The sequence below is a fragment of the Stegodyphus dumicola genome, chromosome 11 (genome assembly GCF_044657685.1).
Source record: "Stegodyphus dumicola isolate Sdum_Otavi_A_Nest chromosome 11, ASM4465768v1".
NCBI classification, from domain to species: Eukaryota; Metazoa; Arthropoda; class Arachnida; order Araneae; family Eresidae; genus Stegodyphus; species Stegodyphus dumicola.
In genome coordinates this window covers 150,271,424-150,279,393 of record NC_140778.1, presented here as the reverse complement: position 1 = coordinate 150,279,393, position 7,970 = coordinate 150,271,424, and the positions used below count along the sequence as shown (strand labels likewise).

The 7,970-nt window shown below is 32.3% G+C and overlaps 1 long non-coding RNA gene across 1 annotated transcript; it reads left to right on the top strand.

Moving 5' to 3' along the window:
• The first annotated feature begins 6,416 nt into the window (after positions 1-6,416).
• LOC146994431 (uncharacterized) lies at positions 6,417-7,488 on the top strand. The gene is made up of 3 exons (XR_015043874.1): positions 6,417-7,007; positions 7,105-7,248; positions 7,351-7,488. It is a non-coding gene; the product is annotated as an uncharacterized LOC146994431 (long non-coding RNA).
• The last annotated feature ends 482 nt before the right edge of the window (positions 7,489-7,970 follow it).

Below are 7,970 nucleotides of genomic sequence, written 5' to 3'. Positions count from 1 at the left end.
GCTGCTCCGCGTGCGGGGGAGGGGGGGACACGGCGGCGCGCAATGAACTGGAAGTTGATTTGTCAACACTGTCGTTATCTTCAGGGCAGATGTTTTTATTTTATTCGGCTTATAATTCCTTATTAAATGTAGTATTTCATCTCGATGTACTTCATCTTTGATATGATTTAAATCAAATTCCTTGTCATTATAAATATCATGAATACAAATCAAATAGTTTTCTGGTTGCAATTTTCTAATTTCGGCTATGCATAATGTATGCTTTACGCATGCACGCGTTGAAAGAAATGTTTAATAAAGTAAACAAATAATTATCAAAATTTTGATACCCTTTAGATCATAATTGCTCATTATTTTATAAATAACGGTTTCATATTTTTAATTTTATAATTTCTGCATGCCATCTTACCAGATTTAAACTGATGATCTATAATCCGGAATCACCGAAGTCCCGACGAGTCCGGATTAAAGACTTTTGACTGTAAAATCTTTTTAAATAGGAAGATATTTTTAATGATTTTACTTCCCTCCCCCCCCCATTTTCCTTTGCTACTGCTGTTTAATAAGAGGTTCTAGTAAAGTTTTGTGTTAAAATTATTTTGAACTTTCAAAGATTTTCCTTTGCAGGAGGTCATGTTTTCTTTCTTTCTTTCTTTTTTTTTTTTTTTTTTTTTTTTTTTTTTTTTTTTTTTTTTTTTTTTAGATTAGAAAAATATTTTTAAATCGGAAGATATTTTCAATATGATTTTCCTTCGCTTTGAGGAGGACTAGAATTTTTTGGTGAACTATTAAGTCAAAAAATATATTGAAATGGTTCATCAGCTGATTCTGGTTACAGAGAAGCAAGGATTTTGTTTTAGAAGGGGAAATGTAATTAAATTCGACATACCTCCTCTTGACGATATTATGTTAAAGTTGGTTTTATTTCTCACCTTTCTTGTTCTTTTATACTACTTTTTTGGTTTTTCTTGTGATGGTTTATTTTAACATGTTGACTGCCGTGGGGGTCACCAGTGACCTGCACTCGACTTGGCTACAGCGCCGTGGGTGAAACTGGCAAAGCGACCAATAGTAAAATACATAATTAGAATAAATATTGATACTGATAAATTTTTAAATAGTACCATTGTTACTATAATGGTTTGAAGAATAATAAATCGTAAGAATTTAAATTATAAATCACAAAAATGGTCTACAGATGTTTGGAGGTCGCTGGTGACCCCCAGCATGAAGCACAATTATATAACATTATGTTCTGTAGATAATATTTCAACATAATATATATCGCACAATAAAAATTTCAAGTTGGCGTCCTGCGCAAATCACGTAAAATGCATGCGGCAGTCAACGTGTTAATTTTTACATTTTAAATTATTCTTGTTCCACATTTATAGGATTTTATGAAGATCATTTGAACTTCAATTTAGTCTTTGGGAAAAGTTCTTTCTAAATTTCTTTATATACTACATATAAGAACTCCTACACTCCTAGAAAAAACTAATTTATATATTTATTTATCCCAAATTTTCATTTTGAAACATTTTAGTACATGCTTTTCCTCAATATTTTAAAAGTTGATTTTTTGTTGAACTGAAATATGTAATATGGAATAATTCTATCAAAAAACATAACTCAGAATCAAAACAGGAGATAAATAGAGATAATAATAATGTGGGATATTCGATTTTCTTCCCCTAATAGTTATTTGAAACATTTTAGCGTGTTTTTCCATTCAGCTGAAACAGTAAAAATATAGAAAAATTCCCACAGAAACTTAATTCGGCTTAGAAACAAAACAGGCAAAAAAAAAAAAATGGGTTGGTGTCAGGAAACTGATTGTTCTAAAACAGTGCTTCTTAAACTTTTTTTCAGTCGTGACCCTTTTTTATCATAGATTTTTTTCACGACCCCAAAATATTTATGAAAATTTTGTGCGACCCCATAAGCATTGCGAAAATCTGACACACGCGCGAGTGAAACTGTCAATTTTTTCACTTGTATTGTAAGATAATATTGCAGTTTTAGGTCATATCTTTAATTTCTCATTTTAAGACACAGAACAATGTTAAAATTTTAATTAATTAACAGACGAAATGACAGCGTCATGTGCAAAGCAAGTAAAGTGAACATTTATATTATAAACAGAATGCGTTAAAACATTTTTGTTTTTCTCTTTGTCTGTATTGTCTTATCTTTATCTATTTTCAGATACATTGTGTAAAAATATTGGGTAATTGTAAAATTATTATATTAAGTTTAAGAAATACCAAAACTACTAAAATTTTTTGCGACCCCCAGCTGTAGATGGGGGTTGCGATCTAAAGTTTAAGAAAGTCTGGTCTAAAATAAAGTTACACTATTTGATTTTGTTGGAACATTGGATAACTGAGGCCACAGCCAGTGCAGTTATGGCAGGTGTGCAAATTTTGGAATGTACAGTAATATCAAGTAGCAAAATTTTTGGAATTTAGGAGTGGAAAAGTTTTTAGAATTTAGGACTCACAGAGATTGCATAGCATAACAAAATGTACCTGCTGAAGCTAGGACTCCAGTGCATGGTTATGTTCTTATTAAGAGTGTATGCCTGAATGCAAAGATGCATTTTGAGTCATCATCGCTAGGTCAGTAGCCTACACAGCATTGTGTGATACATCATTCATGTAAATAAGAAATAAAATTGACTGCACTTTAGTTAAATAACCTAACTCATTCCTTGTAAGTATTATACAAGAGTATTGTAATTTTTTTTCGAAAACAACCTCATTTTCGAAACAAGTTGCAGCCATTTCTTATCAGATTGTTTCTTTCAATACTGGAATACAACTACATAGAATTTTTACAAGATAATTAAAATTTATGCCCCAAGACCATTCGCAGTAATTAAGACAATTAGACTGCAATCACTCCACCCACCCAAAGGCAAAATCAAGAGTTAAATTCATCAATTCTAATGAGAATGCAGTAGCGAAGTAAAGCACTGCGGTTTTATATAATTTCTGAGTAAGCTATTTGTACAAATTGAAATAATTCTTGCATTTAAACTTGTATTCCAAATTAAGATTTAACTTGAAATTAATGTAGATAATTACTGAGAGAATTAGATTTTTGTAGCATAGCTTACGCGAGAGGAGATCGCGTGGTGTTACGTGATACGAACCAGCGAATCAGGATGTTGAACCATGAAAGCATAGTAAATTCTTAATGTCTTTTAACAAATTTATTATCTCTATTTATTGGCTTTTTACAAAATTTTAAAAGATATTAAAATGTTTGTGCCTTCAAAATAAAAAATTCTTAGAACTAACGTCTGTTAACATTTTTTATTTGTATATTGTATGTTGTCGTCAACAAAGTCTGCTTGGCGAGATTTGCGCCAGTGAAACTGAAAAGTACCTCAGAAACTAAACATAAAGATTAAGCAAATAAATCTGAAGAATTTTTTTAAAGAATGAGCTGAGAGCATTTAAAATTAAAATGTGTTTTTGAAAAATATACAACAGTTCCTGAGAAGGATTTACAGGCATCCTTAAAAGTTTCATATTTAATTGAAAAAAATTTAAAACCTCATACAATTGGAGAATCGCTCATTCTTCCTTCAGCAATTAAAATGACATCATTTATGCATGCAGAAAAATATAGTAACGATTTAAAAACAATAGCATTAAAAAAAGATACTGTTTCTCACCAAATTTTTGTCATATCAGACACTATAGACTATAAAATCCAGTCTTTACTATAAAACTTGATGAAACTACCGACAGTACTAAAATGTTTCAATTTATCGTTTATGTGAGATATGTTTTTGAAAACGATGCAGTAGAATATTTTTTATGTTGTAATATTTGGGAAGGAAAAGCAACTGGAGAGAAAATATTTGAAATTATTATCAGACATTTTGAAACAATCTTACCTAGACACACTGTGTCACAGTTTGTACTAATGTAAGCTTTTAAAACTAAGCCAATACTTTGGCAAGGAGAATTGAACCAAAAAAAAAAAAAAAACAGAAACATGCTTTTTTTCACAATTTACTAAAGAAAATAATACAGATTTCTTATTGAAAACGACATATGATAAAATTGACAGAAATTTTTTTAAAAAATTTCCAAATAACGGAATTAGGTTGGATCTGTGACTCATTTTGCCTTTGGTATTTTCAATTCCAATGTATCTCTAAATGAAAAAGAACAATAAATTGATATTTTAAGTGACGGAATACTGTGTGTTAAGTTAAGTCTCTAACTTGCCAAAAATTTTAGTTGATTGGAAACTAACATGCCGATTTAAAAGGAATGAAAGTAAATTATTACGTTTCTTACATAAAATTGCACAGTAAACCTTTAGCTTCTATTTAAAACTTCTAACATGCTTATACTACAAAATAAAGATTAAAGAACTGTTTTTAAAACATTCTGAATTCGTTGTCATATTGATCTATGAAGCACTAGATTAGTGAGTTTTTATTACATTATTGACAAATATAGTTTTTAAACAATCAAAAAATTTTCAGCGGAGATAATTATTTGTCAAATATTAATGTGTTTTCAAAGAGGAAATAAATAATAAGTGATAAAAAGAAAATGCAGTTAGAACATTCAAATCTCTAACAAAGTAATTTGCTTTGATTTAATCTTTATAATACAATATATTTTAAAATGATAAGGCAAAATCCAATGTGAAAGGTCATGCGAAGATTACGACAGTACCTAGAGTATTCAGCATTTCGTATAATCCTATAACCAAATAACAATAATAATAATATTAAAATAAATTTTATCTGAATGACCGAAGTTTTCTTATTACAGAAACAGTAAAATTATGCAATTACATAAACGAATACACTTTCAGACAATATATTTAATACTGTTTACAAGTGCAAGCCAAAGTTCTGTTTATGTTACTTCTCGCCCTTCAGCGCATGCTCAAGAATTACCATCCAGGCGAAACTAGTCGATTTGTTCATGACGTCAAAAATTCGAAAAGTGGGGTAGGGTTTGGAAATACGCCCATTAGATACTACTACGTACTACAATAAAAATATTTTTTGGGGTTTTTATTTTTACTCAAAAGCAATTGGCAATAATTTATAAAATCGTCTGCAGTATTTCTTCCCAGTTTGTTTTGGAAGTTTTGTGTTTTTTAGTTCTGTGCAGCCATGAATGCTAAACGAAAAGAAACTTTGCCTTAAATTCGAAAATTAGTTATTAATTTGCATATTGAACGTGGAAAATCTATTAGAGAAACTTCTGAAACAGTTAACTTGAGTCAGTCAACAGTTTTCAATATCATTAAACGATATAAAAAGAATCCTATGATTCAGGATAAAAGAAGACCTGGCCGACCATCAAAAGCTATCCAATGGAATAAAGCGAATTATCGTTCGAAATATTAAAAAAGAAATCCAAGAATGAGTGCTCCGAAAGTTTCTGCTGATTTACAAACATTATATGGAGTAATTGTTAATCCTGAGACTATTAGAAGAGTAATTCGATCTGCTGGATATCACGGTAGAGCAGCCAGGGAAAAATTCTTCGTAAGTGAAAAGAATAGAAAACTCAGACTGGCTTTCGCAAAATCCAACATAAATAAGAATTCTGATTACTGGAATGAAGTTATATTTGCTGATGAGAGTAAATTTAATATATTTGGTTCTGACGGTAGAATCTTGGTGTGGAGAAAACCCAGGGAAGAATTTCGCAAACAGAACTTGGTGCCAACAGTAAAGCATGGTGGAGGAGGAGTTATGGTATGAGGGTGTATGTCGTCCGCTCGAGTTGGTAATCTTGTTTTTATTGACAGTATAATGGACCAGTACAAGTATATTGACATTTTAAATCAAAATTTGAAATCTTCAGCACGAAAATTGAACTTTCATAACGATCTTAAATTCTCCCAGGACAATGACCCCAAACACACTGCTTTGAACGTTAGACTCTGGCTGCTGTATAACTGTCCTGAAATAATAAAAACACCACCACAATCTCCAGACTTGAATCCCATAGACAATATTTGGCAAGAATTGGAATCAAGAATTCGCAAACACACCATTTCTTCAAAACAACAATTAAAATCGGTGCTTCAAGAAGAATGGGGTAAAATCACTCCAAAAATCACAAAAAAAATTAGTCGAATCCATCCCAAGAAGATTAAATCATGTTTTAAAAGTAAAAGGAAATTCAACAAAATTTTAAAAACCTTTTAAAAAGTAAAATTTTTGGATAAATATTTGATGGAAAAGTAAGTGCCCCATCACTTATGTGAGCCATTTTTTGCTCCGTTCTAAACAATTGTACTTTTATTAAATTAATATTTTAATATTTTGAGAAAATGTATGTTATGTAATAATTGTTACTAAATTTAAGTATGAAACACACCCACAAAAAATTTTTACATGTTTTTTAAATTTATTTTACCACAGTTATCTTTTGTAAAGCACAAGTGTCCCAACTAGTAACCCGGTGTAACCACACGACGGAAGTGACGTCACAGAAAAGGGGGCGTGGTCTCCGCCATCTTGGATCACGTGACAACCGGAAGTGACGTTGCCGGATAGGATGACGTAGACGGAATGACATCGTCAAAGTTCCGTTTTGATTGTGTTTCAACGATCTTTTCAAAGTTTTTTATTTTTTGTGGCAACGATACTATTTTTTATGTTTGTGGCAACGAGCTCTTAACCACGTATTTGGAATGACATCATCCATTTCTTGTTGGGGTATGTTGTCTTACAAAATGGCGTCTGCCGTATCACGCCTTTGTATACCTCCGCTCAGGTGTATGGATACTTTTCTATGGACCAATCAGATTCTTTGAAACATGACGTCACCGACTCTTAACCAATCACCGTTCAGATGAAATAAAGAGTTCCTACCCGATATAAGGCTATCCCGAGCAACGATCCGCATTTCTTTCCTTCTGTCGCCCTGAGTGTACGCACCTTCTTTCGCTTCGACAATCATTCTTCACCGCTTCGAATGGATCAGGCACGAAACCACAACGCACCAGAAGTAAGTAAATTTTTGAAATATACTGTTTTTTAGATTTTTAATCTTTAAAAATAGTTGAATTTGCAATATGTGCTTAATTTGTCTTTACTTTTTTCAGATGGAAAACCTATTTGAGAAAGAACCTATGCCTTTGAACGATAAAATGTTGAGCCATGAAGACCGCATCCAAGATGTTCCAAGAGAATCAACTAGCTCTTATACCAAAAGAAAAGCAGAAGAAACATCCCATTTCGAGAAAAAAGTACGTATTTTCGAAAAGTAATTTATATATCAAAGTTGATATTGTATGTGACCCCATTTTTTATGTATGTGATTGGTATATAACTGATTTAATTTTTTTTAGCGCAAAGGACTCTTCACCGAAGAAGCTATTCCAGAGGAGCTCACTCACATGGGAAACAATGTCTTTGTGGGACCCAGCATTTACAAGGGATAAGTGATTGTGCACATCCCAGAGTATGCCAAATATGGTAAGCTTACTATCCGACAAGACGTGGAGTGAACTTTGAGCCATGGTGTTTGAATATTCTCGCAACCAACATGACAGTGGAGAAACAAGACCTGCTGACACTAAATCTGGAGTTGCCCAAGAACTTTGTGGTCACGCATAAGGATTCCCACTTTACTCTGAAACAACTTTCTGCTCAAGGAGATGAAAAAAGTAGCCTCAGCATTACAACTACGCAGTGGGAAGAACTGATGACCCACTTTAGCCGTATCAGTGACATTGTCACCAACCTCGTTTATCAAACCATGAACTTTTGTGAAGCCCACGAAAGCATATCCGACGAACCTATTAAGGAGGAAAATCTTCCCCAATCTTTTGACATTTCTATGGGAAGAGCACGCCTGCAAACCATTCTAAAGATGTCGTTTGAAGAGCTTCTTAACCCACAAGAAGAACTAAAATATCCCCAGCGCATAGACTGTGAAGAACTTGTTCATAAGACAGAAACTGTGAAT